Here is a 16,219-nt window from a genome sequence, read left to right on the forward strand (position 1 = left end):
TCAGCGGGGAAGAAGCTGTCCTTGTGCCGCTGAGTGCTCGTCTTTAGGTTCCTGTACCTTTTTCCCAATGGTAGCAGAGTGAAGGGTGAATGGCCTAGGTGGTGGGGGTCCTTGAGGAGAGAGGCTGCTTTCTTAAGACACCACCTCTCGTAGATGTCCTCTATGTCTGGTGCCTGTGATATTGCAGGCTGAGTTAACAATTCTCTGGAGTTTTTTTCTTGACCTGTGTATTGGCACCTCCATCCCATACCATGATACAGCCGGACAGGATACTCTCCATGGTACACCTGTGGAAGTTTTCGAGAATCTTCAATGACATACCGACTCTCCTCAAACACCTCATGAAGTATAGCCACTGGCGAGCCTTCTTCATGATTGCATTGACAAGGATGCTCCAGGATAGATCCTCGGAGATGTTGATACCGGGATTTTGACATGCTTGACCCTCTCCACTGCTGAGCCCTTGATGAGGACTGGATCTTGTTCTCCTGAAGTCCACAGTCCTGAAGTCCTTGGTTTTGCTAATGTTGAGCACAAGGTTGTGGCGTGACACCCCTCAATGAGCTGTCTCCCTCCTATACCCTTCCTCATTGCTGTTTATGATGCTGCCATTCAAGTCTTACCTTGGCAGCTAGAGATTTTAAAGCAATAATATAGTAGAATAAATTGCTAATATTCGTAAAAGTGGCCATGAAACTCTGGAATTATAGTCAAAGGCTATCTGTTTGATTAATATCTCAGAGAAGGAAATTTGCTACCCTTTCTAGAGTGGGCCTGTACGTGACTCTAGACCCATCAAATGCTTGACTCTCATTGAAGTGTTACTCATTTTGAAAGAGGGTAGGGATGGACAATAAATGCTTTATAGACATTGTCCGCCTCCTATGAAAAGTTAAAAAGATTGAATTTTTGGCCAGTAATAGGAAAATGATTGATGTTTTTCATAATACAATTATCATTCAACATTGGTTTATCTGGGTTTAGGGATTACTACCTTTTGGTAGTTTTTTTTTAACTTTTTTTTTTCATTTTCATTTTATTTAGTCTTTAATTTGTGGTTTATTTTTCTCCTATTGGAGGGCCTATTTACATTGTTTAGAGTTTTCATATATCGATATTATTAGTTCTTAGTAATATTAGTAGATATGTCAAAGTTGAGGTTTGCTACTTTTAATGTTCGAGGTTTAAACAGTCTGATTAAGTGTAAACGCATTTTGGCATATATTAAGAAAATGAAAGTTGATGTCGCTTTTTCACAAGAAACACACCTGAATGTCAAGGAAGGTATGAAATGGAAGAGGGATTGGGTAGGGCATGTATATTCTTCTTCATTTAACTCTAGGGCTAAAGGTGTAGCAATTTTGATACATAAAAATTTGTCTTTTGAATTACAATCAATGGAGGAAAAGGCAGGATGTTTTCTTAAATTGAATTGTTAGATTTTTTAGTGAATTTTGGACTTTACTTAATATTTATGCCCCAAATGAAGATGATGAAACATTTATTTCTGATGCATTTTTATATCTGGGTCAGGCTAATGAGAATGTTTTAGTAAAGCTCTGGGATTAGATAAATTTCAACTTGCATTATATATTTAGCATTATCTGTAGCGAAAAAATGTATTGCTAGTACGTATTTTTATTACGTATAGTACGTATATTTAGCATTATCTGTATCTATTGCTAGTACGTAGAAAGATACGAATATGATTGATATTAATAGATGGCATAATGAGATGAAATACTGTTTAATAATGGAAAAAATCACATATGTTTTGTGTGATAACTATAGTTTTTTTTATTAATAAGTGGTTGTTATATTCAGAATATTTACATTTTAATCTACATTGATTAGATCTTAATATGAATCCTTAATTTTTCTTTAATTTTTTTTCTCTTTATGGCTCTCCTTAGGAGAGTTGGCTGAAAGGGGGGGGGTTTCCTTTTTTTTCCTCATTTTCTTTTCTTTCTTTTTTCTTTTATATATATAAAATATATTGTTCATGCTTAGTTTATTGTTATATATGTTACTTATTATCTATATTTTGAACGAATAAATAAAGTTTAAAAAAAACTTTGGTTTATCCGGATCAGCAAAAAAATGCAAAACCAAAATTTCATTCTTTATTCCTAATTTATCTTTAATTGAGAAATAAATCAAAGGTTTAGCCATCTTCCAACCATGTAGTCATGGTTATTAATGATATTTCAATTTTCGTTGATATATCTTGAACTTCAGATTATATGTGACTGAATAGAATGGTGGACTAGTGTTCATTAGCAGTGGCGTTGAAGCTTGTAGCGTCGAATTGTATTTTGGATCATATTGGAAATGTTGTACCTTCATGGTTTAAGGAATTAATTGAAAACTAACTGAGCAACTCTGAAGCAGGAAAATGTTGGAATTTGACGGCATCAATTGACAACAACAATTAGCTCTCATCTGAATAGTAACTGATTGTTTGGCCCCAGCATCAAGTGGAGGTTGTTTGTCGTTCAGCTGCTCAGACTCGTTAAGTAGATAATTTCCTAGGATTGGATAGTTCATTACTTTCACATGGTTTGGCTCTATTTCATCAACATACTTATCTTCAATTTGAGCTGCATAGGGAGCCCTTTTTAATTTTCCATATGAGTAGCCAGTCTGAGTGAGATTGGAATTCCATTTGTTTTTATATACATTTTGTTTTGATGTATATACAGTTTCATTTTATATACAGTTTCCATGAACTGGAAACTGTTGTAATTATCCCAGCTTCTCCTTAGTGAACCATATTTAAATACATATTCAATTTGAACAAAACAACAACAATTTTTATTTCTTATAGAACATTATTGACACAAATGTCCCAGAATTCTTCCCAAGAGTATATGGCACAGACTTTATCAATGAAATAGTATAGGATCAGGCCAGAGGACAATGCAGTAAGGTAAGGGTTTGTATCACAAGCTCAATACTCATCAGTGGATTATGATATAATTATCAGCTGATGTTATTGGTTGCTTTTTATTTTTTAAACATGCAGTAACCAGCCCTTCCCACCCACAAGCCTGTGCCATCCAATTGCACCCAATTAATCTACAACCCTGGTACGTTTTGAATGACGGGAGGAAACCCACATGGGCACGTGGAGAACGTACAAATTCCTTATAGACAGCATGAGATTCAAACCCTAGTCATGGGCGATGTAACACACTTCGCTAACCATGCCTCCTTGTGAGTAAGAATGTGTAAGGTTAATGAAGATTTCTAAAACTTCCCATTCATTAGTAGATGCATTTCGGATACGCCAAGATAAACCATATGCAGTGGAAATTTGTTTCATGTCCACCGTCCCATTAAATTTAATTATGTTTGAATGCCCTTTTGATAAGAATATATGTTAAAATTTGTAGCCAGGAAAGAAATAGAGGAATGGATCAGCCCCCAATCTCAGTAATTATCTCAGATAATCATGATTATCTCCTCTACCTTTGCAATATCGGACTAGCTTAATAAGCAGGAAATGAACAACTTAATTGGCATTCTTGTATTGTCTAGAGCAGGCATTCTCAACGGGGGCCATACCACATTTAAGTAAAAGCCTTGTTCTCTTTTCACCTCATGTAACATAAATATTTGGGCTTTTTTTAACGCAGTCGGTAGGAGAGGACTACAGAAGAAACCAAAACTTGACTTCTTCACAGTGAAGGGGGCCCATAAACTTTGAGCAGAATCCTAAGGGGACCAGATTTCAAAAAAGCTTGAGAATGGATGGTCTAGAGCAGTGGCTCTCAACCTTTTACTTTCCACTCACATACCGCTTTAAGTATTCCCTATGCCATAGGTGCTCTGTGATTAGTAAGGGATTGCTTAAGGTGGTATGTGAGTAAAAAGAAAAAGTTTGAAATCCACTGTTTTAATCGCACCTAATTGACTAGTTATGTGCACGGTTTCATCACTCCAAAGGAAATGGGCCAATCACAATTTTTCTCAAGCAAAATATTTCAGTTACAATTGGATTTAGAGCAGGGATTCTCATATATTCCTTTCCACCCACATACCATCTTAAACAATCCCTTACAAATCACAGAGCATTGATGACATAGGGATTACTTAAAGTGGTTGTGAGTGGAAAGAAAAAGGGTGAGAACCACTGGTGCAGAGGTTTAATGAAAGTCTGGGTATCCTACCTACAACTTTATCTGTACCCAAAACTTCATGGGACATGTCTACCACTGATGCTGCTCAACCACAGAGTTTCTCCAGTGTATTTAGCTTCAGATTCCAGCATCTGCTGTCTCCTTAAGAAAGAAAACCATTAATTACTTCCTTTGCAAAAAATTTTTTTCCTAGTTGCTGAATATCTCCAGCTTTTCTTTTTAACAGCAGTTCTTCAGTCCTATTCTCATTTCTTAACTTAGATGAAGCAGCATGTGTCCACAAGACATGAGCATTGCAGAAGATTCACTCTTTTTTAATATTTAGAGGTTTTACCATCTCCAAATTGCAAATTGAATAATGCACAGGCTCTTCGTATTTTTATAATCTAGCACTTCTAAGTCTGTTACTTGCAGTACAATTTGCAGACTCCTGTAACAATTCAGATAAGAAAACACATTCAAATACCATTAATAATAAATATAACTATCAATTGTGCATGTTATTTATTTAGAAGGACAGATAGAAACCACTTGCCCATTATATTCGGGTCAGTTGTGCAAAAAAGCTATTTATTTACAGTAAAACCCCTGAATCTAGAATTTAAACAACCAGCAAAAAAAAAATCAAAATCAATTTTAAAACTTAAAATAAATAAGAAGATAATAAAAGGTTAAAAATATGTAACTTTTGTGATAGTACAGATCTATCACCAATGTATATAGTGTATATAGTTACTGTATCTAGACTGTGCTTACAGCGATTGGCTGAGAGCTTAGCCACGCCTATTGTCTGGGCCTTAAAGGGTTGTGTCCCTAGCCAGGTCGGATCATTCCGGACTGGTCGGCCACCTGTGAAGAGTTCCTGTCTTTTGCTAATAAAAGCCTTGGTTTGGATCAACAAGTCTTTGATTCTTTCGACGAGCTCTACAACTTTAAAATTGTAAAAGTAAATGTTCTCTGAAAAACTCATAAACCTTTGGTGAAGTATTCAGCCAGCAGAGGGCCTTGGTTGTGCTTTGTTCATAGCTGCTGTTTGAATAAAGTTGTGTGAAACTGCAATGGCGTCGGCCAGGATGGAAGAACAATAGTAAGAGTCACCTAGGTTGGTGGCTTTATCTGTAAAGCTGGGGGAGAGGGGATAATTATCTATAATGCTCTTGTTTGTATTTCGGACGGCTCTGTGGAGGGGGAGGAACCTGCAGATGCAACAGTGGTTAAATTTTTTTTCAAAGAATGTGACTGAAAATAAAGTAAAATGATTATATATTCATGCAAGTAAAGTTTGATCAGTGTAAGTATAGTATTTTTTTGTCTTTTAAATTGATAATTCTTAATTCAGGTGCATTGTAAAAGTAAGTTTCAAGCAACCAAAAGATACACTTATCTAGCATCTACCAATCCCCATAGGTGCCGGATACCAGGGGTTTTACTGTATTTTAGTTTCCCCTTCACAGCAAATAGTAATGTATATTAATCTGTGCATTGCAATTTTGAGATAAAAAAAATCTATTAGGATCTTGCATTGATGTTACAGTCAGTGTATTGAAATCAAAGCGCCATTATCTACTGAACATTAAAGTATTTATTTAGTCTTTTAATTATATTCACAAGCATAACTAACCCCATATTCTTTCCATGATATTGTTACTTTCTGTTTAAATTAATGATCACTTTCCATTTTTAGGAGGCTTCTAATCAAATTAGAGGTGTAGCACAATGCAGTAACAGAAAGCAAATCCCATAAAATTAGATAATCGTAGGCTTATTTGGTTCAAAAAGCATCCAAATTAATTTGAGTATGCATTCTTTTTCCTGTACACTGCTTTGAGCAGCAGACAGGGAAAGGAATACTATCAGTTTTACAGTTGAAACTCACAGGAGAGCCGGCCTGTTAGTAATGCCAAAAGCAATCTCGATCAGTTCTGCAAGTGCGACCAACTGGAATCTGCAGGTTTAATCCTCGCTAACCTGGTTAATCAGTTTTTTTTTCTGAGTTCACCATGATAATGGGCAAATTTCTGCCTGATTTGAGACAATTTACAAGGTCATAGGATGCTTCCCCTGGCACCTGCAGTCAGGGTGCTAAACTCTGCCTAAACCAGTGGTTCTCAACTCTTCTTTCCACTCACATCCCACTTTAAGTAATCCTTATGCCATCCGTGCTCTGTGATCAGTAAGGGATTGCTTAAGGTGGGATGTGGGTGGAAAGAAAAAATTTGAAAACCACTGTTTTAATCGTACCTAATTGACTCGTTATGTGCACGGTTTCAGAAATGGGCCAATCACAATTTTTTTCAAGCAAAATATTTCAGTCACAATTGGGCCTAGAGCATTGATTTTCAGCCTTCCCTTCCTACTCACGTGCCTCCTTAAGCAAGCCCTTACTAATCACAGAGTACCAATGGCATAGGGATTATTTAAAATGGTACGTGAGTGGAAAGAAAAATGTTGAGAACCACTGATCCAGATCACTGATATAAATGACAAACAGCAATGGCCCCAGCACCTATCCCTGAAGCAACACCACTAGTCACAGGCCTCCAATCTGAGAAGTAATCATTCACCACCACTCTCTGGCTTCTCCCGCATAGCCAATGTCATATCCAGTTTATTACCTCACTATGAATACCAAGTATCTAAACCTTCCTGATTAACTTCCCATGTGGGACCTTGTCAAAGGCCTTACTAAAGTCCATGTGGACAACATCCACAATCTTTCCTTCATCAACTTTCCTAGTAACCTCTCCTCGAAAAACACTATCAGATTGGTTAAACATGACGTATCCCACACACAAAGTGGGTAAGGGTTACCTAAAGCTGGACAAATGGCCGTCTAGGAGGATATGATGTGGACTTCCACAAGTTATATTTGGCCTCACCCTGCTAATAGATGAGGCTGAGGTCAAGCAAATCATGATTGGAATGATTATGGGAGTTAAACGGTTGGCTCCAGGAAGCTCAAGACCAGACAATGGCATTTAGTATCCTGCAAGAATTGGCAGTAAAGACTTCGCTTGTCATTCTGTATAAATGACTTAAATTGGGAAGAGAAATGCACAAGTCAAAACTTGCAGATGATTAGTAGTTTAGTTTATTTATTTATATAACACATTTAAAACAACTCACGTTGACCAAAGTGCTGTACAGATCAGAAAGACATCACAATGAGGTAACTGTTTAAAGTTCGGAATAAAATGAATATGAGTGGTTGGAACACAAGGCGCGTGGGGACGACTCAAACCCTAGTGAATAAAAGTACGACTTCAATCTGGATATAAAAGAGTTGATGGAAAGGGCTGATTTGGCAGAAGAAGGAATGTCGTTCCTTCGCAGTAGCGAAGGTGCGATCTCCCCTGAGTTTACGATTTGAGCGCGGAAAAGCCAAGTGCCCCGAGTTAGCCGACCTGAGGGGTCTTGAAGTGGAATAAGGAGTTAGGAGATCTGTGATATATGAGGGGCCTGGCCCATTCAGGGCTTTATAGGCAAACAGGAGAACTTTTAAATCAACACTGGCAGCCAATGGAGGAAGGCCAGAATAGGAGTGATAGGGTCCTCCTTCTTGGCTGGCTGCAGCATTCTGATCCAATTGTGGACGGAATAATGAAGATGACTAACTCTATAGAGGGTTAGAATAGTCTAAACGGGAGAATGTAAAGTCATGGATAACTTTCTCAAGATCTTTAAATGAAAGGAATAATTTGATTTTGGCAATAGTGTGAAACTGAAAAAAAGCTAGCTTTTACTATTGCATTATCTTGTTTGTTGAACTTGAAAGGTGGAATCAAATATCACACAAGGGATTTGACATGGGGTTTAATGAGGGTGGATAAGTTACCAAGACTATTCGAGATAATCTTGGCCGAATTAGGGGGATCAAATAGGATTACCTCAATTTTGCTTTCTTTTAGCTGTAACAAGTTTTGAGCCATCCAACACTTTATGTCCTCTGGACAGTTAGTGAGACTGGCCATCTTTGATTGGTCATTAGGTTTAAAGAGGAGATAGAGCTGAGTATTAGGAGTGGAAAGAGATGCTGTGTTTTTGAATGATATGGACCAAGGAGAAGCATGTATAAAGAAAAGAGAATGGGGCCAAGAATAGACCCTTATGAGTCCCCACAGGAAAGGGTAGCTGAGGAAGACAAAAATTTGCCCATATTAAGTGAGAAAGTCCCATCATTAAGATATGATTTAAACCAGTTCCAGGCCACGCCATTGACACTGACCCCATACTGGAGATGGTCTATTAAAATAGGGTGATCCACAATATCAAACACTGCGCTAAAGTCCAGGAGAATTAGAATGGAAGAGCCACCTGAGTCATTAGAAAGGAACAGGTCACTATACACTTTTAATAAGGCTGTCTCTATGTGGTAGAGCCAGTAGCCATGATATCTTAATTTTAGTTTTATATTTTGTCATTAATTGTTGGTCTTTCTTTGAAGCACTTTGAAAAATTCCTGAAAGATCTAACACACACATGTCAAACTCTGGCCCGCGGGCCAAATTTGGCCCGCGATATAATTATATTTGGCCCGCAAGATCATTTCAAAAATGTATTAGAGGTGGCCTGCTGGCCGCCGCGCCAGTATAGCGCATGCACAGTAATACAACAAATCCCAGAATGCATTGGCGTCAGCCTGCTAATCGCCCCCACCTCCTCTGTTTACGTTGCAGGGTCTCACCGTGGACTCTGGTTTTGGGGCCTGGCCGGTGTCAGGGGAAGCCAAGGCCGCTTCCCAACGCCCGGAACTGGAGGCCTCGGGCCTGACCTCGCCAGGACCATTGCCCACTCCCCCTCCCTGCCGCAGGCCGATCTGCGACTCACGGTGACGGGGTCGCTGATCCGCCGAGATGCCGCCCTGCAGCGAGAGCCGATGCCCCCACACTGTCGTTGTCCAACCCGATCGCCCGCAAACCCCCGCCCTCCCGCACACAGGCCTGAGTAAGTATTATGAACTTTAATCTCAGGATAAAACGATCTTCCAATAGTTTCATGTCACAGTGATAAATATATTCCTGGTTAAAAATGGTCCTGCACCTGGATACAAGCTCATTCGGCATAAAACTTGAAAAGTGTGTAAATCAAAGGATATCTGTACCAATGGAAAAAGGGCAAGGCAAATAGCCCTGCTAGAGTTCATGCCCACAATCAGTCACCCATTTGATTGTTTCAGGAATCATGTTATTCTCCCACATTCTCAATAGCCCTCAGATTTTACTATTCGACAGCACACTAGCAACATTTGACAAATCCTCTATAGAGAAATATTATTTATTGAATATTTTATTTCTCATTTGTTAATGCTTCTGGAAAGAGTTTATCCAAAACTATTATTAAACATTTATTTTAATAAGAAAAAGTTTAACATTACATATGTTGAAAGAAGAGAAAACATGCAGATGTTGTTGAAAATTTTCAATAAATATTTAGTTCGGCCCTCGACTTAGTCCAAGTTTTTAATTTTGGCCCTCCGTGAATTTGAGTTTGACACCCCTGATCTAACAGATGGCCATTATTTCTACACAATGAAGACTACTAGGCCCCTTCTTGCAGTGAAAAAGCCCCACTGTAAAGGTAGAAATTCTCTGCCTTATGTCGGGAGACTTGCCTCTATGGCTGGCTCCAAGGCACTGACTTCAATCCCTCTTGAGGAAGGATCATCAGCGAAGCGCTGTGCTCTGCCACCCAGCATGAACATAATACCACTGCAAGCGGCTGGCTAGGGTGGGCCAATGACATCACGATGATGCCGTCATCCAGCGACCCATCTCCCCTCTCTCTCCCATCCACTTACCCCTCTCCCTCCATGACTCCCTCAGGGCAGGGGAGGCCTGTGGGAGCCATCAGGTCAAGGTGGGGAGGCAGCAGAAGCTGTCAGGGCAGGGGCTGTCAGGGCAGGGGGGTGCGTAGCAGGGGCTATTAGGGCAGGAGCTGTCAGAGCAGGGGCTGTCAGGATGGGGGGGCAGCAAATGTCAAGGCAGGTGGGCCGTCAGGGCATGGGGGGTCAGTGGGAGCTGTCAGGTCAGGGCTGTCAGAGGGGGGGGGCGGGGGGGCCGGCAGATGGGAGTTGTCAGGGCAGGTGCTGTTAGGGCAGGAGATGTCAGGGCGGGGGGCTGTCGGTGCAGGCTGTGACAGCCCCGTCGGCTGCTTCGGCACCTCATTGGACGACTTTGGCCTTCGGGGCTACTGGTCAATGGCTCAAAATGCAGCAAGCAATGCCTGTCTTTCCCACCCATAATCTCCCACGCAGCTGGAACTAGTCTTGGAAACACAGAGTGGTTCCAGCTGCGTGGGGGATTATGGATCGGGAAGACGGCTGTTGCTCTACTGCGTATTCATGATGAGCGGCGCCACGGCACCAGTCACCCCACCTCCATTGGCCCCGGAGGGCGCTATGAGATGCCGCTCCACATGAATGTGACGCAAGAGCAGCCTTTTAGGGCTGCTCCGTGAAAGGTAAGTTTATATTTTTCCTTCTGCGCTTACAGCCACTCTCCAGGCAGAGGCTTTCACGAAAGTAATTGAGTCGGTGGAAGTACAAGAGACTGCAGATGCTGGAATCGGGCAAAATCAAACTGCTGCAGGTCAGGCAACATCTGTAGAGAGAAAGAGATCTTTAGCGTTTCAGGTTAAGGCCCTGTATACATTTTTTTAAAAATTCCAGTATGTGGTATTTTAAAAAGTACTACGTGCTGTTTTCATCTAATAGTGACCATTGGACTTGGAAGTATATTATTAAATATGAAGCACCTTGATTTTTGATGGGATGGTATATCAATGCAAATATTGTAATAGTTTAGTCTATGAAAAGTTTCATTATTAAAATGAGATATGTAATGTTAAGAAAGGAAAACATTCAACTTCCTACTTGTCATACTGTCGTAAATGCTTTCTCAAAAGGAATTATTTGAACATTGTTTGTCAGCACCACTGACAAGATAACTACTTTCAGAAGCAAAAAATATGCTAATAGATTTTTATGCCCTGGAAATGGGATTTAATAACTTCAGTGGCTAAACTTGCTCATTTATATCTTCAGTAGCGTCGGAAATGTATTCCCTGCTCAAGCAAACCAAAACATCAAAGATGTTCAGATCTGACAGATTTATTGATGAATTTTACAGAATGAAAATCATAAATTAGATGAGCAAACAAACTTGTTTTAATGAGTGCGACTCTGCAATGCTGTCACAGAATTGGATTCAAATGTTGTCTGTTCATACATTTCAACCTTTCAAATCTTGAATATGGAACGCAGTGATGAGCACACATTTTGTATGGAAAATTGATGTTTAAATTAAAGCTCTCATGTTTTTGTTAGAACTTATTACTACTGGTTGATGGACAAAAAAAGTCTATTCATTTTTGAATTAAAATTCAACGTTTTAAATGGGAGAAAAGGGTCTGATTAAATGCAAATGACTGAAGATTCGAGCTGCATTTGTCTGAGGAGAAGGAGTTGTTGGCATCTTGAGTGGTAACTCTGGATCAGGATGGAGAGTAGAGAGTAAAGATAAACCACATAAAGAGGAAACAGGAAGGGGTGAGGCAGGCACCAATAGGTCTAGGTGGACTGAAGAGAAGTGAAGGTTGATGGGCAGATGAGTTGGGTGGGGAAGGGGGAGGGGTGGAGTTGGGAGACAGGTGGATGATAGGTGGAAGCAGACAAAGAAAATAATGCAGGTGGAGCCAGCTTTTGGGCAGGGGGGAGCATGTGGAGGGTGCGGAGGGGAGGGTGAATGTGACAACATTTACTGGAGGCTGATGAGCACCAAGGCTGAAGGAATCTGAGAAGTAAGGAAGGTGATAATGGCAACTAAAAGGGGAGAGGTAAAGAGCATATGGAACGAGATTGGGGAAGAGGATCTGGTGGGCGAAGGAGATGGACATGAAAATGGATGATGGGGGAGGGAGGTTCAGAGATGGGGTATGGGAAAGGGAACAAAACCTGGTGGACTTGATGTGGACTGGAAGGAGAGATATGGAAGAAAACAGGAGTTAAAGATTACTTGAAATTGGAGAATTCAATATTCATCCTATTGGGTTGCAGACTACAAACATGGAAAATGAAGTGTTGCTCTTCTAGTTTGAGTTGGGATGAATATATTGGTGTGGGAATGGCATTTGGAATGGCTCACAACCAGGAGCACAGGATAGCGATTTAGATCGAGCCAGGTGCTCTGGATGCCAATAGCCTGGTCTTCACTTGGTCTCCTGTCACATTGGGGAGCACAAAATACAATGGACAAGTTTGGAGGAGATGCATGTGAACCTTTGCCTCACCTCAATGGGCTGTTTACATCCCTGGATGTTGATAAGGGAAATGTGTAAGCACATGTAGCATCTCCTGCGTCTGTAGGGGAAAATGTCAAAGAGGAGTGGCTGGGGAGGGTTAAGAGAAAGTGAAAACTTGAAGACACCATTTCAGAATGATGATTTTTAATATAAGGTGTTGCGTTACACCAAACAATGAGCATGCCTTCTGTTGCTTGGGCATGGTCTACCAAAATTAAAAACTTAAAATAATATTAAACATAACAGAAGTACAGCTACTTTCTGAAATGGATGGCATCCTTTAAAAGACAGATCAAATGCCCTGAAGACTTTGATTTAATACGTTCCTGCTCTTGTGAACGCCCTCAATATTTTTGAAACCAAGTATTGTATTGTTCTGTGGTGACTGATAGCTTGGTTTGGGTATTTTCAAGCCCAGCAGGCAAACAGTTGTGTGAAAACTGATTGAATTACTCTAGACTGTGAATTTAAACTTTTCTGATCTGAGTCTCTGATCTGTGACTGGAGTAGAGAAAGAAAGAACTCTTTATCATTAACCTCCTAAGTTAGAACTTCATGACAAAATCAACATCAAAACTTCATTCCATTAGGAAAAAATCAAATTATCTCTGAAAGCAAATGAAGATAAATCATAAATGCAAATTTAGAGGCAAGATTTTGACAGGTTAGTGATATTTTATAAAAATAAATGATTCTAAAAGAAGTTGGAGATATCAGATGAATTTCAAATACAAATTAAAAAACCCATTTCTGCTGGGTAGATCATCATATCTCGTGTTTACAGATATATATATTACATATATATCTTTGGCTTGGCTTCGCGGACGAAGATTTATGGAGGGGTAAAGTCCACATCAGCTGCAGGCTCGTTTGTGGCTGGCAAGTCCGATGCGGGACAGGCAGACACGGTTGCAGCGGTTGCAAGGGAAAATTGGTTGGTTGAGGTTGGGTGTTGGGTTTTTCCTCCTTTGTCTTTTGTCAGTGAGGTGGGCTCTGCGGTCTTCTTCCAAGGAGGTTGCTGCCCGCCGAACTGTGAGGCGCCAAGATGCACGGTTGGAGGCGACATCAGCCCACAGGCGGTGGTCCATGTGGCAGGCACCAAAAGATTTTTTTTAAGCAGTCCTTGTACCTCTTCTTTGGTGCACCTCTGTCTCGGTGGCCAGAGGAGAGCTCGCCATATAACACGATCTTGGGAAGGCGATGGTCCTCCATTCTGGAGACGTGACCTACCCAGCGCAGTTTGATCTTCAGCAGCTTGGATTCGATGCTGTCGGCCTCTGCCATCTCAAGTACTTCGATGTTGGAGATGAAGTTGCTCCAATGAATGTTGAGGATGGAGCGGAGACAACGCTGGCGGAAGCGTTCTAGGAGCCGTAGGTGATGGCGGTAAAGGACCCATGATTCAGAGCCGAACAGGAGTGTGGGTATGACATTATATATATATGTATGTATTTAAAAAAATATTTTTCTCTATCTATGGCACACATCCATGGAAGCTGTTTCTCCTTCCACAGATGCTTCTAACCTGCTGAATGTTTCCAGCATTTTCTGTTTCCAGTTTCCAGCTTTATGTATTTCTTTGGGTTTACTAAATTTATTTAAATGTTTTTTTTTGCACGCCTTTCATTTTGAAACAATGCTCTTTGTTCTCAGTTTCGTTTGTTTTATTTAATTCTGTAAGTGAGCAATATTCTTACTGAAAGGTCCCATATGAGAAAATTCCCAATATGATATACCAGTGAGAGCTTCAGGTTGTGTCATGACAGGAATATTCAATTGAACAGGGTGTCTTATCTTGCCTTTCACAGTTTAAATCAATCTGCAATTCCACACAGCAACTATTAATTGTTTGTGGACAGCTTGTTGAACTAGATTTTAAAGGAAAGGTAGCTCATTTTAAGAAGCTTGTTTTTAATTGTTTTGTTTTGCAGTTTGTACATAACTAAATTTAATCACTGACTCCTTACACTTTGATTCCAACTTATTCCAACTGGTTGTTCACCTTTTCAAAAAGTTGCTTGCCTTCATTTGGATAGATTTGCAAGGTGTCAGTGCTAATAAAGTCTGATAAAACCTGGGCTTTTTTCTGTGGACATGCTGGTTTCCAGTATCCTGTGGCTATGAGATGATAGTGATATTTTATAATGGCTGTGACTGCTCTGTCCTCTGCAGTCGACCCCTCATGGAGTAACATGATCTTCCACAGAATCACAGGCTGGTAAATCTGCCTGCTGAACCTTTGTTTGGTTAAACCAAACCCATTCAAATAGATGAGAGGCATTAACTGGTGGGAGAAAGGTAAATAATGGTGATTTCATTATTTATTTTTCAAACAGCGACAAATATTTTAATTTTTTTAAGTGGCTTTAAGAAACACACAAATTGGAAAGGCATAAACAGATAAAGATCTCAAGTGGACAAATGGGTTGGCATGATGTAGTGGACTGAATGGCCTGTTTCTTGGGTGTGTGTTTAAAACTACATGAATGAATTTTTGGTTTTTTAGATGTAAACAAAATTTAGCAATTTTTTAACTTGTTCTGAGTGTTATTGAAAACGTGGTTGGATGCAAAGATCCAGGTACTTCTCTGAGCTTGTGATGCTGCCTTCAAGACAGGAGGCAAGATGGCTCTAAGATCAGCCAGGGATGAATTCTTCTGTGCAATCCATAGATCCATAGGCAGCTGTGTGACACCGGTGACCACAAGACCATCATGCGATTCAAGGACAACGACACCTCCCTCTTCCGGATAGATTTAACATCTGCTTTGCACAGTTTGACGAGAAGACCAGGTTGACATCGAAGAAAGCTCTGTGTCCCCCTGATAAATGGGCCTCCTGTGTAGCTGAGGCTGAGGTGAGGAGATCCCTATCCAAGTTAAACCCATACAAGGTAGCGGGACCAGACAACACACTTGGTTGGGTATTGAACGACTGCACAGACCAACTTAAGGACATCTTAAACATGCTACTCCATCATCTCCACGGGTTTCAAGACAGCCTGAAAAATACCCTACAGGGCTTGGACAAATTTCAGGCACCTGCAGCGGTCGTCTGTCACTAAGACTAAGCCTACCTCCTATCTGCTAATTGGAAGCCTAAGCCACAAGGCTGAAAGTGGAGTATATCGTGTGGATGTAGCCTACCAGGCAACCATGGCCAAAGAAGGTCAATTATATTTGTTTAAGTTTGATGCAGGATTGTGGGTGAAAGGTCAAAGGTGACAATCTGGTGAAAATGAATTGCCTGCTTGGGTTATGATCTGGAAATGGAAATGATGATCAAGAACTAACACACCCCATAATGATTCTTGTAACTTCTGTTTGCCATCCAGAAATAAATTAAATGGGGCTCTGAACATAATTTATTGCTGTAGATTTTTTTTCTGTGATATTGCTTGGTGCAGTGAAATTAATTTCTGAATCTTGCTGGTAATATTTCATGGTGATTTTATTGTTATTTTATTACTGCTGATGCCACACAGCCCTCCCACGCTCCCTCATGTTGCAACATAAAGAGCAGATTGAATCCACTAAATTTGTAAGGTTTCATACATCTTCATCACCTCACGTTGATGTACATATTTCAAGTGATTCTTTTGATAAAGATTTTCTCAAATTTTTTTTTTCAAAAGATTGCTTTCATTTGAGCCCTCCTTATGTCACTTGAGTTGTGTCAACCGTTAATAACTGATTATGGGAGTTGCTTTAATTTATGGATGATTAATTTGACCATTAAATGATATTTGGATGTTTAGGTGCAATTATCACCTCTTTGCA

Source organism: Narcine bancroftii, chromosome 11 (genome assembly GCF_036971445.1).
Source record: "Narcine bancroftii isolate sNarBan1 chromosome 11, sNarBan1.hap1, whole genome shotgun sequence".
In the NCBI taxonomy this organism is placed as follows: Eukaryota; Metazoa; Chordata; class Chondrichthyes; order Torpediniformes; family Narcinidae; genus Narcine; species Narcine bancroftii.